Source organism: Podarcis raffonei, chromosome 10, assembly GCF_027172205.1.
Source record: "Podarcis raffonei isolate rPodRaf1 chromosome 10, rPodRaf1.pri, whole genome shotgun sequence".
NCBI lineage: Eukaryota > Metazoa > Chordata > Lepidosauria > Squamata > Lacertidae > Podarcis > Podarcis raffonei.
The window spans coordinates 74746992-74762596 of NC_070611.1; the positions used below are offsets into that span (position 1 = coordinate 74746992).

Sequence of the window (15605 nt, forward strand, 5' to 3'; positions counted from 1 at the left end):
GGCAGGGGCGGCAGGGGACCCCCCCAACAAAACATCGATGTTGCAGGAAAGGAAATGAGAATCGGGAGCGAGGACAAAGAGGTAAAGGGGTCGCGGGGGGGGGAGAGGGGAGAAAAGGACCCAGAGAGGGACTCCGCGCCAGCTCCCCAAAGCGCCTTCCGTGGGCCCCCCCGGCAGGGCCTGGATCCCTGAACGTGTGCTGCGAAGGGGGCTTTCCTCGACAGGGGTGGACATGGGGCGCCCACCCACGGGGTCCCTGGCCCCGTTTCCCCCGCGCAGGCATCCCTGGGGCCCTGTGCGCTCCGCGCGGAGAGAGGCAGACCATGAAAGGGTTAACGGGCGCGAGAGACGCCTAGATAGAGACCCCCGTCCCTCCCCATCTCGTCTTGTGGGGCCCCTCCGGATGGAGAGATGGGTCGCGCATGGCGAGGGGTGAGCCGCGCCAAGGAGGCCTCTGGGTGCAGGGGAGACTCCGGGAGAGAGGGAGGGGGCGAAGGGTGGGGGGAGCCGGGAGGAGGAGGGAGGGGAGCATCCCCGGGGTAAGGAAGCGAAGCACTGGCGGGGGGCGGGGAAGGAAGACCAGTCTTTGGGGAGACGTCTCCATCGTGCGCCCACGAGGAATCTCCAGAGGGGCGGCCTTGGCTTCTCCCTCCCACCCAATAATCGACCCCCCCTCCAAGGCAACCAGAAAAGGATCCCTGGAAAGTGGGGGGTCCTGTCCCCCCACCCCTTCCTTCCTGCAAGCTCCATCCTCTTCCCACCCCATAAGCTCCTGCCCTGTCCAGACACAGCGAATCTGCCCAGTCCAACCATTGTTCGTCCTGGAGAGGAGAGGGAAGAGGAAGAGGAAGAGGGGAGAGGAGGGGCCTTCTCAGAAGCGGCTCTTTGTTTCCGCAATCCCCCCCAGGAAGCAGCCAGAAACCTTTTCCTCTCTCTCAGGCTTTTATCTTCAAGTGTCTTTTCCACTGCATGGTTTATTGAGGATGAGGAAAATGTACACTTGTCATCAGAAACAGGGGTGCAGAACCTATTTAATTGATCTCAGAATTGCTATAGAAGGTGCGCCTCAAAGGCATTTCTGTTCCTCTTACTTTTTGTAGGCAATGTCAGAGTGACTGACAAGCTGAGATACTTCCCAGTCAAAGGACCCATTTTCATGATAGACAGTGCTTGTGGCTGGAGGCTCTACAGACAGGGTGTGCCTATGGAGGCCAAAGACTGGCAGTATTAGCACAGGTGAGCTGTGTGACCTTCCCAAATTTACAGACTGTATGTGAATGAGGGTGTGTGGGTGGGATTATTGTTTACGGCAACCCTGTGATTTTCTCCACCCAAAACATTTCATGACCTGATATTGCACTACGAATTCCAAAATAACTACAAAAAAATCACAAGATAATACAACTGATTGTAGTATTTATACCCTGCCCATCTGGTTGGGTTTCCAGTACACATAAAAGACAGTAAAACATCAAACATTATAAACCTCCTAATACAGGTCTCCCTTCAACTGTCTTCTAAATGTCAGGTAGTTGTTCATTTCCTTGACCTCTGAAGGGAGGGAACCAGCAGAAGACCCTCAGAGGAGAACCTCAGTGTTCAGAGTGAAGGATGGAGGTGGAGACACTCCTTCAGGTCTACAGGGCCGAGGCTGTTTAGGGCTCTAGGTTGCAGAAATTTCTCCTTCATAACGATCTCCTAGACTGACATATAGTTAGGAGAGTAGGAAAAAGCGCTCAGATCAGGAATAAATTCATATCTCAAGAAATAACACAACTTCAGGTTGTTAATGAATCAGTACTACATATTCAAGGATGAAGTTTCCACTAAGTAGAGTTATCCATTTGCTTTTAATATCCAGCTTTTCAGTGCCAGATTAGGATAGTCCTGTGTCAGAAGACGGTGCAAGAGATCAGGCAGCACATCATTATTATAAGGAACAATGGGGGGGGGTGTTTCCCATTTGCCAGCTGCTTTCTTTCTGCTTCTCCTGCTCTCTCCATGCAATGTGAGGCATGTAGACGGAGGTCCATCTCCCAGAACAGGAGCTTCCCTGAGCACCCATTCAGCTGACCCCAAGCACCAAGCCTTGTCACTAGTTCTCCGACTGACCCAGACCACAGTCCCTGGAAAAGATGTAGACCTGGGTCTCATATAATGGTCCACATGGACTTCCTGAGGCCATTGGGACTGTGCAGGTGATTCATGAAGATCTAGAGGTGGAAACAGGAGTGGATGGAGGACTATGATGCGGATGATGATATGTCCAAAGGAAAGATGAACCAGAGACAGAGAGGGCCTTTTCATGGAGAGAGAGTAGCTGCATTTCCTGTGAGAAAACAATTGATGGGAAAAGGCTGTTTTCCAAGATCATGCTGCTTTATTAATGATGATTGAGGATAATGAAAGGTTGCTGATGCATTACTATCATTTGACATCATTGCATCTTCATTTCCTAAAAATTTGGAACCTGGGTAGGGTGCAGGGGAAATATAGGACATGTTGAAATATGAGGTGGTGCTAATGGCATCTGATATGCTCTCTTTTCCTTTGTTCTCTTCCTTGAAACCCAAACAGGATTTCCTTTCCTCCAACGCTGAGGAGGGTTATGGAGAAGAGAGACAGACTTCCAGGGGAAAGGGCACCTTTGGTTTCACTAGATATAGACATTAAAATGTGTGAAATCTGGAACATGCTTCATTGAATGAACACACATAGCTCACATCAACAAACCCCAAAAGTGGCGAACCATTTAAAGGTATAGAGTGTGAAAAGACTTTCACTGATAGAACACATCAGCCGACTCACATGGGCAAGAAAGGATTCAAATGCAAGGAGTGTGGGAAGATCTTCAGTCAGAGTGGAAACCTCAATATACATCAACGGACTCACACAGGGGAAAAACCATTTAAATGCATGGAGTGTGGAAAGAGCTTCATTCAGAGTGGACACCTGAGAAGACATCAACGTACTCACACAGGGGAGAAACCATATGAATGTATGGAGTGCAGAAAGAGCTTTCGTGATAATAGAACCCTTAGACGACATCAACGGACTCACACAGGGGAGAAACCATATGAATGTAAGGAGTGTGGGAAGAGCTTCAGTTACGATGCAGGCCTTAGATCACATCAACGGACTCACACAGGGGAGAAACCATATGAATGTATGGAGTGTGGGAAGAGCTTCAGTTACGATGCAGGCCTTAGATCACATCAACGGACTCACACAGGGGAGAAACCATATGAATGTATGGAGTGTGGGAAGAGCTTCAGTTACGATGCAGGCCTTAGATCACATCAACGGACTCACACAGGGGAGAAACCATTTAAATGTATAGAGTGTGGAAAGAGCTTTAGTGATAATGGAACCCTTAGAAGACATCAACGGACTCACACAGAGGAGAAACCATATGAATGTATGGAGTGTGGAAAGAGCTTTAGTCAGAATGGAACCCTTAGAAGACATCAACGGACTCACATAGGGGAGAAACCATTTAAATGTATAGAGTGTGGAAAGAGCTTTAGTGATAATGGAACCCTTAGAACACATCAATGGACTCACACAGGGGAGAAACCATTTAAATGTATGGAGTGTGGGAAGAGCTTCAGTTACGATGCAGGCCTTAGATCACATCAACGGACTCACACAGGGGAGAAACCATATGAATGTATGGAGTGTGGGAAGAGCTTCAGTTACGATGCAGGCCTTAGATCACATCAACGGACTCACACAGGGGAGAAACCATATGAATGTATGGAGTGTGGGAAGAGCTTCAGTTACCATGCAGGCCTTAGATCACATCAACGGACTCACACAGGGGAGAAACCATATGAATGTATGGAGTGTGGGAAGAGCTTCAGTTACCATGCAGGCCTTAGATCACATCAACGGACTCACACAGAGGAGAAACCATGTGAATGTATGGAGTGTGGAAAGAGCTTTAGTGATAATGGAACCCATAGAAGACATCAACGGACTCACACAGGGGAGAAACCATTTAAATGTATAGAGTGCGGAAGAAAATTCAGTCAGAGTGGACACCTAAATATGCATCAACTGACTCACACGGGTGAAAAACCTTTTAAATGCATGGAGTGCGGAAAGAGCTTTAGTGATAATGGAACCCTTAGAACACATCAACGGACTCACACAGGGGAGAAACCATATGAATGTATGGAGTGCGGAAAGAGCTTCAGTTTCAATGGAAGCCTTAGAAGACATCAACGGACTCACACGGGGGAGAAACCATATGAATGTATGGAGTGCGGAAAGAGCTTTTGTTATAATGGAACCCTTAGAACACATCAACGGACTCATACAGGGGAGAAACCATATGAATGTATGGCGTGCGGAAAGAGCTTTCGTGATAACCGCAACCTTAGAAGACATCAACAGACTCACACAGGGGAGAAACCATGTAAATGTATGGAGTGTGGAAAGAGCTTTAGTGATAATGGAACCCTTAGAAGACATCAACGGACTCACACAGGGGAGAAACCATATAAATGTATGCATTGTGGAAAGAGCTTCAGTAATAGTGGAAACTTCAATAAACATCAACGGACTCACACAGGGGAGAAACCATATGAATGTATGGAGTGCGGAAAGAGCTTCAGTTTCAAAGGAAGCCTTAGAATACATCAACGGACACACACGGGGGAGAAACCATATGAATGTATAGAGTGTGGAACGAGCTTTAGTGATAATGGAACCCTTAGAACACATCAACGGACTCACACAGGGGAGAAACCATATAAATGTATGCATTGTGGAAAGAGCTTCAGTAATAGTGGAAACTTCAATATACATCAACGGACTCACACAGGGGAGAAACCATTTAATTGCATGGAGTGCGGAAGGAAATTCAGTCAGAGTCGACACCTCAGCGTGCATCAACTGACTCACACAGGGGAGAAACCATATGAATGATTTGTTCTCAGGAGCTAAGTTTTGTGCCTCACTGTGGTCCCAGTCATAACTGTAGCCTTTGAAAGCTCAGTAAACTATTACTGAAGAAGTCCTGCTGCCTGTGTGTGTCTTTTTGACCTCAGTGTGGCACTTGCTCTACACGTGGCCCCTCCCCTGCTGCTACTTAGCTCATGCCCTGGAGTTGCTCTACTCAAGCACACAAGATGGTTTTTGCACCAAACTCTGTCACCCCTACCACTACATGATCTCCAAACACTTCTTCTTCAACAGAACCTCATCTTGAAATACTGAAATTCAATGGGAGATTTCCCCCCAAAGCCTAAGTTCAAGACGGGGAATGTGGGGCTGCAGGTACCAGGGAAGTCTCCTGGTGGGCCCATCTTCACTCATGAACCCCATGGGGCAACCTGCTTATTCTGGAGTTTGAGAAGCAGTTTAAATGAAAAGATTGCAAAAAGTGCTTTATTTACAATGGAGTGTTTAAGGAACATCCAGGGACTTTCCCATGGAAGAACCCATTTAGATGTATGGAGAGTGGGACGTTTTCCTTTCAGTGTCCACTCTTTCTTCACAGCAATGAACTCAGCAGGAAATCAGTCTTAAACACGCGATGTGTATTTGATGTTCTTGTGTTTATATGTAAAACTGAACAGCAATGAAATATTGAAGGCAATGTCTAACAATGTGAGTATAATCTAAGAGGTAAAGTACCTTTTGATAGAGAGGATGAATCTGGTTTGCTGGTGGTGAGTGAGGATTAGGGCTGGGCTCTATATTGATATCTGGTCCAATTCTGGTTTCTAGACCACATCTCGATAACCTTTGAAGAACAACTGATAGGGCAATACACTGTGAATCGCAGTGTGTGTTTCTGGGATGTGCCTGCAAGCAGCGGCAGAAAGCTTTTCTTCATGAAGCCCCTGCAGATGCCGAGTTGCTGACCTCCTTCCAAAACGACGGGAAGTGAAAAACACACCTCCATTGCCCTGTGTCCTTCCAGCCTCTTTACTCGCTTGCTCCCTTCTGCCGGTGTGTGTGCCTGGCTTAGATATCCTGTGTGCTGTATTTTTTTACTGCTGAAACTGGATCTGCTCTCAGGAGCTAAGTTTTGTGCCTCACTGGGGACCCAGTGAGAACCGTATGCTTTGAAATCTCAGTAAACTATTACTATAGACGTCCCGCTGCTTCTGTGTGTGTTTTTGACATCAGTGTGGGACTTGCTCTACATGTGGCCCCTACCCCACCGATGCTTGGCTAAGGCTCTGGAGTTACTGTACTCAAGCATTCAAGATGGGTATTTGTGTGTCAGAGTGGTTTTTACACCAAACTCTGTCACCCCCACCACTGCATGATCTCCAAACATTACTTATTCAACAGAACTTCATCCCTGCCCCCTGCACGTTCTGAAGAAAACTTAAAATTTAATGAGAGATTCCTCCCCCCCCCGAAGCCTAACTGCAAGATGGGGAAGGATGGGTTGCAGGTACCAGGAAAGTCTCCTGGAGGGCCCATCTTCACTCATGAACCACATAGGGGAACCCCAGAGCTACTGCTTATTCTAGGGTTTGGGGAGGATAATATTTTTCCATAATACCAGAGGTTATTAGTCAATCATGCTGCTAGGGAGTCTTCCTGCCAGAGGACCACAGTCCTTATTACTATCCTACTGATTTTACTGTTGCTGCTGCTTTTGCTGTCATGGACTGGCTGGGTTCAGGGGCGGGGGAGACACCAGTCTGGGGGACCCACAAGGAAGAAGGCTCAGATCCTGGGGACTGGTGGTGGGATGGCGATCAGCAGATAGAGGGAGAAAATGGAGCAGAACGGGAGGGGAGGTGTTGCAAGCTGAGGAGGAAACAGGGTTTGGTGAGCAGGAAGAGGCTGGGACAGAGAGCAGTTCAGGCTCAGAGGGAGGAGAAGAGGGGCTAGGAGACCCAGAAGAGCCCGGCTACTGAAGCATCCAGGGAGACTCCCCCTCCGTCTGCGACCAGCTCCCCTCTCCCCTGGTCTCCTAGAGCACACAGAGAAACCCAGTTCAGACCCCATGATCCTGCACATGATATTAAGATCGTGTTTCCCTGCCCCCCAACATGCATCACTTTAATTTTCTTGACAATGAGCTGTATTTTCTGTCCAATCACACCGTTTGGAGAGCTCTTTTTGGAGCTCCTTGCAATCTCTCTTTGTTTGAACAATCCTGGACAATTTACTGCCACCAGCAAACTTTGCCCCCTCCCTGCTCACTCCTATCTGTTGAAAAGCCACGGGTCCCAATACTGATCTATAGGGGACTCCACTTTCTTCTTCTCTCCATTTATTGGAGTCTCCATTTATTACTACGTGTTCCTCCCTCCTCCCATCCTTTTGTGCTGCAGAGGGAACCCTGCGGAAAAGTTATGGGGTGAATTTTGCTTCCCCCCACATCCAACACTGCTCAGCATTGAGGGAAATGGAAGAGGAAACCTGGCCACAATCCAAGAGACTGAGGTCAGCAGAAAGCAAAGCAAAGCCTACTCAAAGGGAAGCCGCTTCAGCTTCCAGCCGGTCTGCTCCCACAATGGCTGAAGAAGAATTGCCCTTTGGGAATGGCGGAGCTGAATGGAAGAGGGCGAGGAAGCCCCACAGTCGCTCCTGCTGGAGGAATGTATGGAGTGTGGAAAGAGCTTCAGTTACGATGCAAGCTTTAGATCACATCAACGGACTCACACAGGGGAGAAACCATATAAATGCATTGATTGTGGAAAAAGCTTTAGTGATAATGGAAACCTAAGGATACATCAATGGACTCACACAGGGGAGAAACCATTTAAATGCATGGAGTGTGGAAAGAGCTTCAATCAGAGTGGAAACCTTAGAAACCTTAGAGCTTCTGTCAGAGTCAAAATCAACAGACTCATGGACAGGAAGAACTTTAAGAGTTGAAACCCTTCAAACCATCAACAAACTCAGAGAAGCAGTTTAAGTGAAAAGACTGCAAAACGTGCTTTATTTATTACGGAGTAGTTAAGGAACAGGGATTCGAGTGGCGCTGTGGGTTAAACCACAGAACCTAGGACATGCCGATCAGAAGGTCGGCGGTTCGAATCCCCGTGATGGGGTGAGCTCCCGTTGCTCGGTCCCTGCTCCTGCCAACCTAGCAGTTCAAAAGCACGTCAAAGTGCAAGTAGATAAGTAGGTACTGCTCCGGCGGGAAGGTAAACGGCGTTTCCGTGCGCTGCTCTGGTTCACCAGAAGTGGCTCAGTCATGCTGGCCACATGACCCAGAAGCTGTACGCCGGCTCCCTCGGCCAATAAAGCGAGATGAGTGTCGCAACCCCAGAGTTGGTCACGACTGGACCTAATGGTCAGGGGTCCCTTTACCTTTACCTTTATTTAAGGTACATCCAGGGACTCTCACATGGGAGAAGCCATTTAGACGTATGGAGTGTGGGACGTCTTCCTCTCAGAGTCCACCCTGAGCGATGAATTCAGCAGGAAATCATTCCTAAAAGCATGAGGTATATGCAAACTTCTGGTGTTTATATGTAAAACTGTATAATAATGAAATAATGAAGGCAACATCTCAGAATAGTGAGTATAATTTTAGATTAATGTACCTTTGGTTTATGCACCAAATTCTGTCACACACACCCCACCACATGATCTCCAAGCACTGCTTCTTCACCAGAACTTCATCGCTGCCTCCTGCCCTGCACGTTCTGAAGAAAACTTGAAATACTGAAATTGAATGGGAGATTTCCCTCCAAGCCTAATTTCAAGAGGGGGAAGGAGGGGTGGCAGGGACCAGGGAAATCTCCTGGGGGGGTCATCTTCACTCATGAACCCCATGGGGCAACCCCAGAGCTCCTGCTTGTTCTGGGGTTTGGGGAAGATAGTATATAGAGGAAACAGGGTTTGGTGAGCAGGAAGAGTCTGGGGCAGAGAGCAGTTCATGCTCAGAGGGAGGAGAGGAGGGGGCCAGGAGACCCAGAGGAGGCCGACTGCTGAAGCATCCAGGGAGACCCCCCCTCCTGCTGCGACCAGCACATGCCTCTGAGTCTGGCGGTTAGAACTCTTAGAATGTGGGGATCCCATTTTTCAACCAAAGCCAAAACAAAAACCCGCCAGCCTTTTCCCAGGTCTTTCCTGACTTGACAGTCGTTCGTCTTCTCTACGAAGGACTCTACAAAGTCATTCTCCCTCCCTTTACTTACCATGGGGTCCCAGCAACCTTTTCTGCCTCTTACATGCTATGGAAAAGATTCCCTTTCCATTGGACGCCTGGCAGCCCAGTGCCAAATCCGGCTGCTCCAGAGAGAATGGAAAAGAACTGTAAACGCCCTTGCGCTCTGACGCGCACCAGTCACTTCCTCCCGGATCTTGGTGCTGCCGGTGCAGCTGCATTTACGAGAAAAAGAGAAATTGGAAACCGAGCCCAAGTCCCTTGCTATCCAAACTGGCCATTGGACCAGCCTTGGGGCGTCTTCCTTGGGGAAAAGGAAAAGTTTTAGATCTTAGGTTCCCCAACAGGGAATGAGAGCTTTGATTGGCGTTCTCCCCTTGCAGTTAATTGCCTCTCTAATTGCAGAACCCCAAGTCTCCCGTTCTCCCCTCCCCCTCCTCGCTACCTCTTGCCAGGAAGGCTGGGAGTGAAGACCGTAAGCAAAAGAGACAGCAAAGGATGAGAATCTGGGTTGCTGGGTGTTTCAGAGAATCCCGCCCACAATCTTCTCCATTCCTAGACCCACGTCCGCATGTGCTGCTTCTGGCCATCCCAGGGTCTTCTTCTTTTTTTCAATATGCTTTTTATTAAGTTTTCATTTTAAATACACCAACACCAACAAACAAATATATGAAATCTTTTTACATCCATCTTACTTTATGCTCCATAGAACCATTGACTTCCCTCCTTCCCTTCCGCAGGTTTTCTTATTCCAATCTTTAATTCACAGATTCATTAGTAAAAGACTAAACCATGACAAAAGATTTATTTCAGTCCTGCTAACGTCTTCAGATTTCTACAGTTCTCACTTACATAGACCATAAATTTACTCCATTCTTTTTGGTACTTTGTTTCCTTTTTTTGCACTTGTGCAAAAAAAAATGAGAGGCACAAATACAAGATGGGTGACACCTGGCTTGAGAGCAGTACATGTGAAAAGGATCTAGGAGTCTTGGTTGACCACAAACTTGACATGAGCCAACAGTGTGACGCGGCAGCTAAAAAAGCCAATGCAATTCTGGGCTGCATCAATAGGAGTATAGCATCTAGATCAAGGGAAGTAATAGTGCCACTGTATTCTGCTCTGGTCAGACCTCACCTGGAGTACTGTGTCCAGTTCTGGGCACCACAGTTCAAGAAGGACACTGACAAACTGGAACGTGTCCAGAGGAGGGCAACCAAAATGGTCAAAGGCCTGGAAATGATGCCTTATGAGGAACGGCTAAGGGAGCTGGGCATGTTTAGCCTGGAGAAGAGGAGGTTAAGGGGTGATATGATAGCCATGTTCAAATATATAAAAGGATGTCAAATAGAGGAGGGAGAAAGGTTGTTTTCTGCTGCTCCAGAGAAGCGGACACGGAGCAATGGATCCAAACTACAAGAAAGAAGATTCCACCTGAACATTAGGAAGAACTTCCTGACAGTAAGAGCTGTTTGACAGTGGAATTTGCTGCCAAGGAGTGTGGTGGAGTCTCCTTCTTTGGAGGTCTTTAAGCAGAGAGGCTTGACAACCATATGTCAGGAGTGCTCTCATGGTGTTTCCTGCTTGGCAGGGGGTTGGACTCGATGGCCCTTGTGGTCTATTCCAACTCTATGATTCCATGATTCCCCCTGACTGCGAATCCTGTGTGTCAGTTTTGCTAGTTCCGCGTCCTCGACCAACTTTGTCTGCCACTCCTTTACAGTCGGTATCTCCTGTGTTTTCCACTTTTGGTCTATCAGAACTCTGGCTGCTGTCGTAGCATACATATATAGTCTTTGGTCCATCTTCTTAATATCCTCTCCTATCAAACCTAGCAGTAGTTCTTCGGGCTTTTTGAGGAAAGTATATTTAAACATCTTTTTTAATTCATTATAGATCAATTCCCAAAACTCTTTCATTTGATCACATGCTCACCACATGTGGTAAAAATCACCATCCTTTTCTTTACATTTCCAACAGATTTTGCTACTCGTCCTGTACATTTTTGCTAGTTTGGTGGAAGTAAGATACCAGCGATAAACCATTTTCATTACGTTCTCTTTTAAAGTAGAGCATGCAGTAAATTTTAAATTCTTATTCCAAAGTTTAAGCCATGCATCATATTCTATATTATGCCCAAAGTCTATTGCCCATTTTGTCATAGCCTCTTTTATCAATTCATCTTTTGTATTCCATTCTAATAAGAAATTATACATTTTCGAGAGTAGTTTGGTCTTGCTTTCTATAATGTCAATTTGGAATTTCGATTTCTTATCTTCAAATCCTAATTTTTTATCATCCTTAAAAACATCATTAACTTGATGGTATTGCAACCATCCTGTCAATTTCTCCTCAATACAGTTATAGGGCTTCAATTTCCATCCTTTCTCAGATTTCATCAAAATCTCCTCATATGTAGCCCATCTCCCTTCCATATTCCATTTTTTTACTGTTAACATTTCAACTGGTGAGAGCCACCACGGTGTTTTCCTTTCTAGCAGATTCTTATTTCTGTCCCAGACCTCATATAGGGCACTCCTTATCACATGGTTTGTGAAACCTCTGTGCACTTTCACTTTACCATACCAGAGGTAGGAGTGCCACCCATATCTGTTATTATATTCCTCCAGATCTAACAGGTCTGAGTTTTCCAGGGTTATCCAATCCTTTATCCAACACAGACAGGCCACTTCGTAATAAAGTTTCAAATCAGGTACCGAGAACCCCCCTCTTTCCTTTCTGTCCGTCAGTATTTTAAATTTAATTCCCGGTTTTCTCCCTTGCCATATGAAGTGCCAGAGAACCTTTTGCCATTCTCTAAATTGTCCTAAGCCTCTGATTATCAGAATCGTTTGAAATAAAAATAGCATCTTTGGTAATGTATTCATTTTGATCGCTGATATTCTTCCACTTATGGACAATTTTAATCTATCCCATACTTCCAAATCTCTTTTAATCTCTTTCCACACTGGTTGATAGTTATCATTGAATAAGTTTATATTCTTTGCCGTCTTCCAGATTCCCAAGTATTTTACTTTTTTAATCACCTTAATTTCACTTTCTTGTTCCAACCTTTCTACCTCATTCTTTTCCATATTTTTGACCAGCATTTCCATCTTTGTCTTGTTGAATTTAAATCCTGCCAATTGTCCAAATTTTCCCATTTCTTCCAATGCTTTTTTAACACTTTCCTGAGGTTCATCTAAGGTTAATGCTAAATCGTCTGCATAGGCCTTAAGTTTTAATTCTTTAACACCTATTTTAACTCCATTTATCTCTGATGTTTCTCTCAGATAATTTGCTAATACCTCTAGAACCATAATAAGCAATAGCGGGGACAGTGGGCACCCTTGTCTGGTACCCTTTGTGATGTCAAATGATTCTGTCAAGGCATTATTCACTATTAGTTTCGCTCTCTTTTCTGAGTAAATTGCTTCAATTCCTCTCAGGAAGGAGCCACCAACCCCCATCATCTCCATACTTTTCTTCACAAATAACCAAGATATATTATCAAATGCTTTTTCAGCATCGATAAACATTAGTGCAGCTGGTTTATCATTTCTTACCTCTAATTATTCCAATGTATTAATAATATGTCTTACATTATCTTTTAATTGCCTGCCTGGTAAAAAACCTCCTTGGTCTTTATGAATTAGCTCATTTAATATTATTTTCAATCTGTTTGCCATAATGTCCGCAAATAGTTTGTAATCATTGTTTAACAGTGATATTGGTCTAAAATTTTTAACGCTCAAATGATCTGTGTCTTGTTTGGGGATCAACATTATATATGCCTCCTTCCAGGAATTTGGTATTTTTTCCTCCTTGTAGAATAGAGTTGATTACTTCACAGAGAACCGGTATCAGTGTTTTGTAATACTTTGAGGTAAGCCCATCCGGTCCTGGGGCTTTACCTTGTTTCATCCTCTTTATTGACCTTTGGATTTCCTGTTTTGTTATTGTGGCGTTTAGTTGTTCTCTTTCTTCTGGTGGAATCTGTTTTCCTTTATGTGTTTCCAAGTATCTCTCTATTTTATTTATGTCTTCCTTTTCTTTCCTGTAAAGTTCCTTATAGAATCCTTGGAAGGCTCTTCTTATTTCTTTTGGGTCTTCCGTCAATTGTTCTCCTATCCTAATTTTATTAATCATATTTTGACTTTGACATTTTCTTATTTGCCATGCCAGTAGCTTCCCAGTTTTGTTGGCTGATTCAAAATACTTCTGTTTCATTTGTTTTAATTTCCATTCCACTTCTTGGTTCACCAACATGGAGAACTGAGTTTGTAACATTTTAATAGTCTGTTTAATTTGTTCATCTTTTGGTTTTGTTACCAATTTTTTCTCATTTTCCGTGAGTTGAGTCACGATTACTAGATTAATTTATGGCTGGCCTGTGGCTGAGAGTAAACTACCAAAAAAACTAAATTACTGACAAAAACCCTCACAATGGAAGGAAAAAAAGAACTTCAAGAAAGAAACAGGCCTAGAAATTAAAAATAAGGTTAAATACCTAAGGATCTGGATTTCAAATAAAAGTTTAAATTTATATGAGGATAATTCTAGTAAAGTATGGAAAGAAATTTTTAAAAATATGGAAACCTGGACCAAACTCCATCTCTCACTCTGGGGAAGAGTCTCGGTTGTGAAAATGAATCTCCTCCCCAACATGATTTTCTTATTCCAAACAAGGCCCATTTTAGGAGGAATGAATTGTTTTAGGGAGTGGAAAAGGGAAACATCTAGATTTATATGGAGTGGAAAGAAACTGAGAATTGTGTTATTGTTTAGTCGTTTAGTCTTGTCTGCCTCTTCGTGACCCCCTGGACCAGAGCACGCCAGGCACTCCTGTCTTCCACTGCCTCCCTCATGCTGGTAGCTTCGAGAACACTGTCCCACCATCTCGTCCTCTGTCGTCCCCTTCTCCTTGTGCCCTCCATATTTCCCAACATCAGGGTCTTTTCCAGGGAGTCTTCTCTTCTCATGAGGTGGCCAGAGTCTTGGAGCCTCAGCTTCACAATCTGTCCTTCCAGTGAGCACTCAGGGCTGATTTCCTTCAGAATGGAGAGGTTTGATCTTCTTGCAGTCCATGGGACTCTCAAGAGTCTCCTCCAGCACCAGAATTCAAAAGCATCCATTCTTCGGCCATCAGCCTTCTTTATGGTCCAGCTCTCACTTCCATACATTACTACTGGGGAAAAACTGAGAATTAAACACCAGTTATTAACAGATAAAAATGAGATAGGAGGTTTTTCATTGCCAGATTTGGAATTTTACCATGTGGTGGCAGGATTGGTTTGGAATTTTACCATGTGGTGGCAGGACTGGATTACACTAAAAGATACAGACCTATTAGACTTGGAAGGCCACGAGAATCAGTCTGGATGGCACGCTTCTTTAATATACGGAAAAGTGAAGGTCCACAGGGGATTTTTGAGCCATGTGATACGAAAATCGTGATATAAAATCTGGAATAAATATAAAGGAATACTTGAGCCAAAAATACCCTTGTGGACATCACCAAGAGAAGCCAGGGCAGTAAGAAAAAGAAATATGAAAGCAGATTGGCCTACGTTAGGATTAATCCTAGAAATAGATAAAGACAAGCCTACATTGAAAAATGAGGATTAAATTAAAAATCACCTAACGGATTGGCTACAATATTTTCAGTTACACCAAAGATTGGCCATGGATTTAAAACAAGTGATACTTGTAAACACAACAAATACTGTTTGTGGAGTAGACAGGAACAATATTAAAGAATATAAAACTGTCCGAAAAAAACGACAGTATAAACAGTACAATGAGAATGATTGGAAGACTCGTTTTGTCAGAATTCTTTTTTATTTAATTAGGAAGATTAAGTTTTTTCATGCACATAAATCTGCTTCTTTCTTTTTCTGTATTTTCTTCTTTCCTTTATTCTTCATTGTTTTTTCTTTAATTTTCTTTTTTTGCAGTATGAGATTGCAAATTCTTTATATATGTGTGTAATTTAAATCAATAAAGATTATATTTAAAAATAAATAAATTTGTGGCCGGCCTGATCAGGCGTTGCTTCCTCTGGTTAGCCCCGCTGGAACTCCAGTTCTTTCCAGACCCTGGGGTCACGAGAGGACTGGTGGCTCCTCCTGGCAAATGGCCTGCTGCGTGCTGGATCACCAGTCCTTCCTTGCCCCCAGAATCGGGCAACCAAAGGTCCCATCTGGGGTGCCATCTGTTGTAAACAAAAGCTGCCCTTCTTCCCTAATGGGGGACACAAGAGCCCTTTATAGAGTCCCTTGTAGGTTCTCCATCGGCAGGAGGAAAGAGCAGAGGCCAACCAGAGACTATTGAGAAGCAAAGCAGCTAGTAAGCCTGATCTTTATTGATCTGCTGCAACAGGGTGCTCCCCTGAGGACGTCCCCGAACCAAGGCGTGCCAGCCCTTATATAGACATTTTAAATTCCCTGACCTGGAGCTCCAGACCACCCCTGCATTCATCACAGAAGGGGCGTAACCCAAGACCACCTA

At 44.8% G+C, this 15605-nt stretch overlaps 1 protein-coding gene and 1 pseudogene across 1 annotated transcript in view; both read left to right on the forward strand.

Moving 5' to 3' along the window:
• LOC128421964 (oocyte zinc finger protein XlCOF6-like) overlaps positions 1-15605 on the forward strand; it is a 121370-nt gene that overhangs the window by 57294 nt on the left and 48471 nt on the right. The gene's annotated exons all lie outside the window — the stretch shown is intronic.
• LOC128422020 (zinc finger protein 208-like) overlaps positions 12-15605 on the forward strand; it is a 28334-nt pseudogene continuing 12740 nt past the window's right edge.